Raw genomic sequence first — 8,214 nt, forward strand, 5'->3', positions numbered from 1 at the left:
CATGGAAGTCATACAGTATGTGTATATCAACCAAATATATAGGTTATCAATCAATGGTATCTGTAATTACTGTATTCTATTCATATGGAGAATATCTAAATAAAGAGAGGGAATTTTAATAATAATAAACTGCTTTTATGAGTCTCTTGAATACAGCTGCCCTCTGTCCTAAGGGCCATATCAAACTCGTCATATGACTCATTGTGGCCCGACCATTGCCTGGAGACCGTTATGACACAGCAGGTGGAAAATGCTCCCATGTTTTGCAGGTCATAATTTATATATATATATATATATATATATATATATATATATATATATATATATATATATATATATAGCAATATAACAAAGAGTGAAAAATTTAAGGGGGTCTGAATACTTTCCGTACCCACTGTATATATACAGTATATACACATCAAATGTCTTTTTATCTTACCTATAGCATTGATACATGTTTAAGTATTCCTTATGTATTTGTAACACTCTCTTTTTGTGGAAATATTTTTTTGACTTTCATCAAAAGCTATTGATACGACATACCTAGATCACATGCTGGTTCTGCGAAATTAAATGCACATTCGATGGTCATCTCACGAGGTTAGTGGGAAAAGATTTGTATACGCTATGATGTTGTAGGTCACGGGACAGCGCCAACATACGACGCAGCATGTCCAGATTGAATTCGTACTACATAGATACATACTTTCATAGAATTTAGTTGGTTTTTAAGGTCAGCCTCATTAAATATAGAGTGCATGATTTCAGAAGCAGCTATACACTTCCAAACCTGGAAGAAAAGAAAATCTGATTTGTTTCTCCGACAGCAGTGAGATTAGGAGATGTTTACTCAAGTTTCTTCCTTTCGTGAGTGTATATACTAGTGTTTAGTCATTATGCACTTTTTTTATTGACAAAACATCATGTCTTGTAAAAATGTTTTATTGCATTTTCATATTATTCATGCCCCAGACTATGTGGTGTTTACCCAAGGCAGTGAGCTATTTAGTTTATTTTTAAGAACACCTGAGATGTGTCATACCAAACAACAGACACCACAAATTGTTCAACCTTGCGAGACTCCTCTCTGAGTCACACACAGATATGAGGTTAATCTGTGGGAGTGTGTTTCCCCTTCTTGAAGTACTGCACTAGAGCTATGCGAAAGCAACAGAGAGGGAGGGGATGCAGTGCTCTATGGGTCGTCTCAGTATACGGCTGGAGGAGGTCTTCACACAGCCCTCGGCAGACAGGGCTCTGTTGGGTTGCTAGGAGACCAGCCCGGCACCTATATTAGATCTAATTTATTAAATTCCCCCTTCTCTCACGCCGATTTCTCACCGTCTCTCTATCGCTCTCTCTCTCTCTCTCTGCATAGGCTGAGAAAACAGAGATGTACAGCAGAGGCTACACACAGATCTGCAATAGTGTTACAGCGACATGCTGCACAAATTCACATAATGATACCACTTCCTCAGGGTTTTAGAGTATGACTTACTGTAAGCTGCATTTGTGTTTATAACTGTATCTGGACTGAGATCTGGATTCTGACATGGCCACTTGTTGTTTTTTAAAGTCAACAAAATGTTTAAAAGTAAAAAAAAAAAAAAAGTTTATGATTCTTGTACATTTTGTTCATCATGATAAGCTTCACAAATGAACACAGCTTGGATCAAATTTGAAGTCTAAATATCATTCTGAGAAATAAAAAGCTAAACATAGGCTATAAATGAATGAAACCATGGTCACCTGAGTTTAGCTCCACCATTTAACTTCTGACAACACTTTCAGTCTTTATTCCAAAAGCATTTTCCCTGAAAGTTTAAGATAGAACAGTTACAAGAGCGCAAATATTAACTTTGAAAGTGAACTGATAATTAGTCTATTTGACATTCATCGTCCTTAACAACCTTTGTAGTCCCATTTGTTAGTAACCACCTTTTTCAAGACAAGTAAAAGCTTTAAAAAACAACAAGGGGGTATTACTAATGTATATTATTTGACTTTGACTTCTCCAATCAATTACTCCACCTAAAGCCTTTCTCAAAGTCCGCCTCAATCTTGCATTCAAATCTGCCATCATTTTTTATTTTTGATCATTTGTTTCACTTGGATGTATGTCATAATACGGAAGAAAATATCTGTTGCTACTTCCGTTTCATTGAGACTGTAAGTAAGGTTGCATCAATATTAAAGTTCTGGACCAGAATGATAGAATGATAATTATTTTCAAGTTATGGTACATATAATCTACTATAAATTGCAGATAAAATACACCTACATTACTTTGTTTATAATAATATTATTATTATTATTTCTACTACTACTACTAATAATAATAATAAAACACTAAAAATTTAAATAAGAAGCATGGTACAAATTTAGCCCTCACAAAATTAAATGTACTGTGTGAGAGATGAATATTGCTTCTGAAATCAGTTATAGAAAAATGAATGTGCAGTTTGAATTAGAACAAGTCTTCATAATAGAGGACAGACCTCTGAAATGCACTTTAAATTGACCTTGAAAAACTTTTCATTTTATGAGAGAGCGACATGGTCCACAAAAAAAAAAAAAGATATCTACAAGGCAGTGTGTTCCAATAGTTTTTAAAGACATTTTTTTTGTCCAACTGTTAAGAATTAGGGTAAAAGTGCATTAAATGTCTTTATTTAATAAAAATAAAGTATAGATGTCCACAGTGGTCTCAATGTCCCAAGTCCTGCAGTTATTTTTAAATTAGGGTTAAAGGTTTTTTATGTATGATATCTCAAAAAATAGGTCTCTGTAAGCTGTCTTGCTTCCTGTAAGCTATCATGGCATGTTCCCAAAATTGGCATTAGGGTGCTCTAAAACATGCCAATTAGTATTCTATATAGAATTTATTATGTGAACATGAATGTACTTTGTACATTATGTACATAATTTGTTTGGCCGTTGAGGGTCACATCACCTGACAGCTGTCCCCCCTACCCCCCCACTTTTGGCTGCTACGCCCCTGTATATATATATATATATATATATATATCTATATATATATATATATATATATATATTCATTGCATTGTGTCACTATAGATACAAATGAAATGTGTAATTACTGTATAGTCTGGTGATGTTGGCAGCTGAACTTTATTAAACGTGTCAGTAACCTCCCAGTCTGAATAAATGTGTACATCACACATAATTTAATAATAATCACACTCATTTGCAGTAATGCAGTGATCACTCACCACAGCCAAGATGGTGCCCAGTGAGAAACAAGAGTAAAATGGCATATTTTGAATCCTTTGCTCAAATCCCAGCAGTAAACCTTCACAATATTACATTTTCTTAAAGAGCGAGCGAGAGAGATTGTCTGTAAACCTCAGGAGGAATCAGATAGATGTATGTGAGAGTCAGTTTGCTCTGTGTTCATGTGTCTATTCATTTATTTAGACCCTCATTAGTTAATGCCTCAGTGATTGCTTCCTGTGGTCCTCAAGGAGCCAATTATTAAGCATCACAGACAGGAAATGACAGAATGTAGGGTCACAGGAGGGATATTAAAAACCAAAAATGTATGGATAGCAACTCTATGAATATGAGTAGTCTCGTTGTCTCTCTGACTATGATGTGTCTTATGCAGCTCGGGATTTTTCACTCTAATTAATGAATTAACAAACATGAAGTATGTTCCATGTTCTCATCTCTGCCTGTCATCTCTCTACAGTGTGATCGAGGACATAAATATCCTAACATTCTCCCTAAACGTCTTTTTAAACACAGCAGCTGTAAAGCTGGTGGTCTCATTATTAAGTTATCGTGCCAAAATCATTTTGGGATTTAGAATCTCAGCTGCATTTACATGTCAAAATATCATCGCATTTACAAATCGCATAAGTACAGATCAATTTGTTCTTCTCAATCTGATTTCGAACAAAATAATAACATGGAAAGTCTTGGTAAGATGACAGGTCATTACAAGTACACAGAGCCATTATGAATAAAGAACAACTTCTGGCACTGTTAAACAAGAACTAATTAATGAAAATAAAAATGCAGTCACTTTTAAGCAAACTAGACATTAAGCAAGCACAATTTCTATGGACACTACGGCTACGTCCACACGAAGCCAGAGCATTTTTCCCCTTGTCTCAAGAAATATCTGCATCCACAAGAAACCACAAAACCGACGCAAAACGATGTAGTATACATGCCAGACCAGCATGCGGCACTGTAATTCTGCCACAGAGATACACTAAAAACGGAGAAGACTTGGACAATTCGCATAAACCTTGCTCGCGGTGTACAAACGAACATGGAACAATACATTTATTAATCTGTGTTAATGTTAGTTAAAGGGGTCATATGATGCTTTTTTAAAGATCATTATTTTGTGTATTTGGTGTAACAGAATATGTTGACATGCTTTAATGTTCAAAAAACACATTATTTTTCAAATACTGTACATTATTGTAGGTCCTCTATGCCCCGCCTCTCTCAAACGCTTCGTTTTCTACAAAGTCCCTCCTTCCGAGTCTGCTCTGATTGGCAATTGCATTGTGATTGGCCGAACACCGCAAGCACTTGTCAGAAATGTAACGCCCCTTACCATAATCGCAGCTTCATCTTTCAAAATAAATGTAAAGACAGTAAATAATGTCATTAGTTTTACCATCAGTTCAAGCCCGAAAGGGGAACAGACACAGTAATGATGCAGTACACAAGCCGCGGTTAAGAGAGCTGACTCTACTGTGATCTGACGCTGTCTCTCTCTCTCTCTCACACACACACACACGCGCACACACACACACGATGCGCAAAACTCCGCATTTGAACAGTCAATAGCAAATACTTAAACTAATAACAAAACAGTAGCTGATTCAGAAGCACCAGATCGTCATAGCAAAGTCAGAATTACCTCCTCTCCTAGGTTGACGAAACGGTCGTCCATAAAATGCATTGCTGTTCTGTTGTAAGTAATCTTAAAGATTCCTAAATGCATCTACTTTCGGAAGGTGCCAAATAAAGTGCTTTTGCTTTCGCCTAGAAACACAGCGTCTCCCTGACATGGCTGCTTCAACACTAACTGCGGTTACTGAAACCACGCCTTCTTTTTTTGCGTACACATTTGGGCGCATTATGCTAATATTTCCACATAGTGAGGTAGATATGTGGGGGCGTGTTGGAACGAGCCGTTTTAGGGGGGCGTGGCAGAGTCTTAACTTTGATAAAGAATATCTCTTTGGTTTTGAGACTTTAGTCTTTGCAACTTCAGGGATCTTATCTATGCACAATCAGCTTGTAACACTCCAAAGAGAAAGGAAAACTTGAAATCGCATAATATGACCCCTTTAATAAAAAGACAATCATTCAGTGTTTGTTCATGTTTTTGTTGCTGTTATGTGACGTAGCGGTGCTTGACTAGGGGCGAGACGTGGGCTGATGACGTCATTGTTTCAGAAAATATACGGATTCGCTGTCCACATGAAAACGCAAGGGCGGCATTTTCAGATTTATCCACTCTGGGACCCGGTTTAAAAAAATATCGGTTTCACTCTCCCAAAAGCCGGATCCGTGTGGACGAAACGCCTATACGATACAAAATGTGTGCGTATACAGCTAAATGCGTCTCCGTGTGGACGGGGCCTACAACGTTCGTAATATGTCCTTTTAAAAAACATAATTCAACATACATCCAAAATGTAAAAATATGCAATCTACTCCACTCTACTGCAACGTTCCAATTCTGCAGATTTAAAGTTCACATTCTTTTAGCTATAAGGTCACACCGTGAAGTATCAATCTTTTATCGGTCAGACGTCTTCACATGATACGAATTTGTAGGGCAGAGTTCATCACATTTGAACTTTGGCATGAAATTCACATGAGCTTGCATTTCCTGTCTCTCACCTTCACATGCATAATGAATGGAAGTCTATGAAAATATAAATGAAAAGTGTAGTGTGACCGGCCCTTTTCATGGGTGAAATCCAATCATTTCGATAGGAATCCACACGACTGGGAATTTTGAGTGAGGGTGAAAGAATTGGTAGCACTTTATTTCAATAGTCCACTTTAGACATTCTACTACCTAGAAGTAACTTTGCAACTACATGTCAACTACCAGTAATTAGAGTGTTAGTAGTCTGCTTAATATCTAACCCTAAACCTAGTCTACTAATACGCTAAAGATAGTTAGTTGACATGTAGTTGCAAAGTTACTTATAGTTAGGATGTCTGGACTATTGAAATAAAGTGTGACCAAAGATTTCCCCATGCGGATTTCACAACAGGTATAAGTTAGTCACTTGAATTCACCGCGTTGACCAATAGAAAATTGCTTGGTTTGAAACTGACTTTAAAGGGATAGCTCATTTAAAAAATTAAAATTCTGTCATCATTTACTCACCCTCAGGTTGTTCCAAACCTGTATGAGTTTCTTCTGCTGAACACATGGTAGCCAGTAGCCATTGACTTCCATAGTATGGAAGAAAATAAATACATACAAATACTATGGAAGTCAATGGTCACATTAGCAAAATTTCAGACGAAAATCTCCATTGTCTACTGTCAGTATGAAGCACTGCTCACACAGAAGTCCATTTTAAAGCAAGCAGCTGTCTGTTGGTTATTGCGAAAATACATTACCAAATTGAACACGAGCTAAATCTGCATAACATGAAGTCAGTAGTTTCAATATATCATGGAAATAAAAGAGGGAAATAGCATATTGGTGGGAAAACGCCACTGCAGGGTATGAGAGAGGGAGAATAAAACACACAGCCATATCACACAGCCCCGGGGCACAGCCATATCTCTCCGTCAGTGTGGCACTACTTCCTGCACAGCTCATGACACTCAGCAGGCCACAGCTGGAGCAGCAGACAGGGGAGGAATCAATCTACCGTTTCCCTTCTGCATTCTCTCGTTCGCTCATGCTGGCTGTCAGCCTCTGGACTGGCTAGAAATGGGCTAAAAATACACCCGTGGAATAATAAGGTCTGAGTGCCATGCAAAGAGAGAGAAAAATCTATAAAACATGACAGCTGATGAGCATGTGTAGAGCGTGTGTGTGGATGATTCCAGCTGCTGTTGTTTTTGGCCATAACCCTCGGGTTGGGCAGTGTGCGATACGACACTCGTCAGAAATGCCGTGCGACTGCTGACTGCCTGAAACCGATCAGGTGAGACAACAGCACAACCGTCGCCATGGTGACCAGGACCTGGCAAAGCCCAACACTCGCTCACTGCATCTCTGCTGCACTAAAACATCGCTCAGTGTGACGAACACTGATTAGAACACTTCAGCAGGCTTGCAGAAAACAAAACTAGGGGAAATGTGAGGGGTACACTATACGCACACATCCAAAAGTTATCGCCACAAAGCTAAGGTGTTGTTGGTTGTTGCTCAGTTCGGAGTGCTTCTTAACATGTTGCTAAGTGGTTGCTAGGTATGTCATGTAAATTTATGTTACATTTTCACTTGACCTTGGCTTTATTATAAAGCAACCAATACTATTTTTGCATGTTTATGTTAGCATAACATTGATCAAAACAAAGTCAGACCAAAATCCCATTGGGTTAATGCATGCACATTAAAAAAAAAAGTTTTAAAATATGCATTTAACTGTACTAATTATAATATTACAGTAAAATGCATATTCTTATAGGTTTTACTATCTGGTGTTCGATTGTTAGAATTAATAGTCACCATCATTTAGTCAACAAACTGATTATTATAAGCACAGACATTCAACGTTAATTTAACTGAACTGTTTGCTAAATACCAGCTCACCTAAAGTCATTTCACTTTCAGAAAAAAGTAGTGATATCTGGGGGTAAGTTGTGCATTTTGTAATTAGTCCATTTATAGAAGCATAAACAGCAACAAATAGTGTATTATTTACACTGCAAATATAGATGTTTATATTTATAATAAACAATCAAAATGAATGTTCGAACAATATATTTAAAGATATATTTCAAAATATAAAAAGGGCAAATATATATATATATATATACAGTGGGTACGGAAAGTATTCAGACCCCCTTAAATTTTTCACTCTTTGTTATATTGCAGCCATTTGCTAAAATCATTTAAGTTAATTTTTTTTCCTCATTAATGTACACACAGCACCCCATATTGACAGAAAAACACAGAATTGTTGACATTTATGCAGATTTATTAAAAAAGAAAAACTGAAATAACACATGGTCCTAAGTATTCAG

This window comes from Sinocyclocheilus grahami, unplaced genomic scaffold (genome assembly GCF_001515645.1).
Source record: "Sinocyclocheilus grahami isolate Dianchi unplaced genomic scaffold, SAMN03320097.WGS_v1.1 scaffold310.1, whole genome shotgun sequence".
NCBI classification, from domain to species: Eukaryota; Metazoa; Chordata; class Actinopteri; order Cypriniformes; family Cyprinidae; genus Sinocyclocheilus; species Sinocyclocheilus grahami.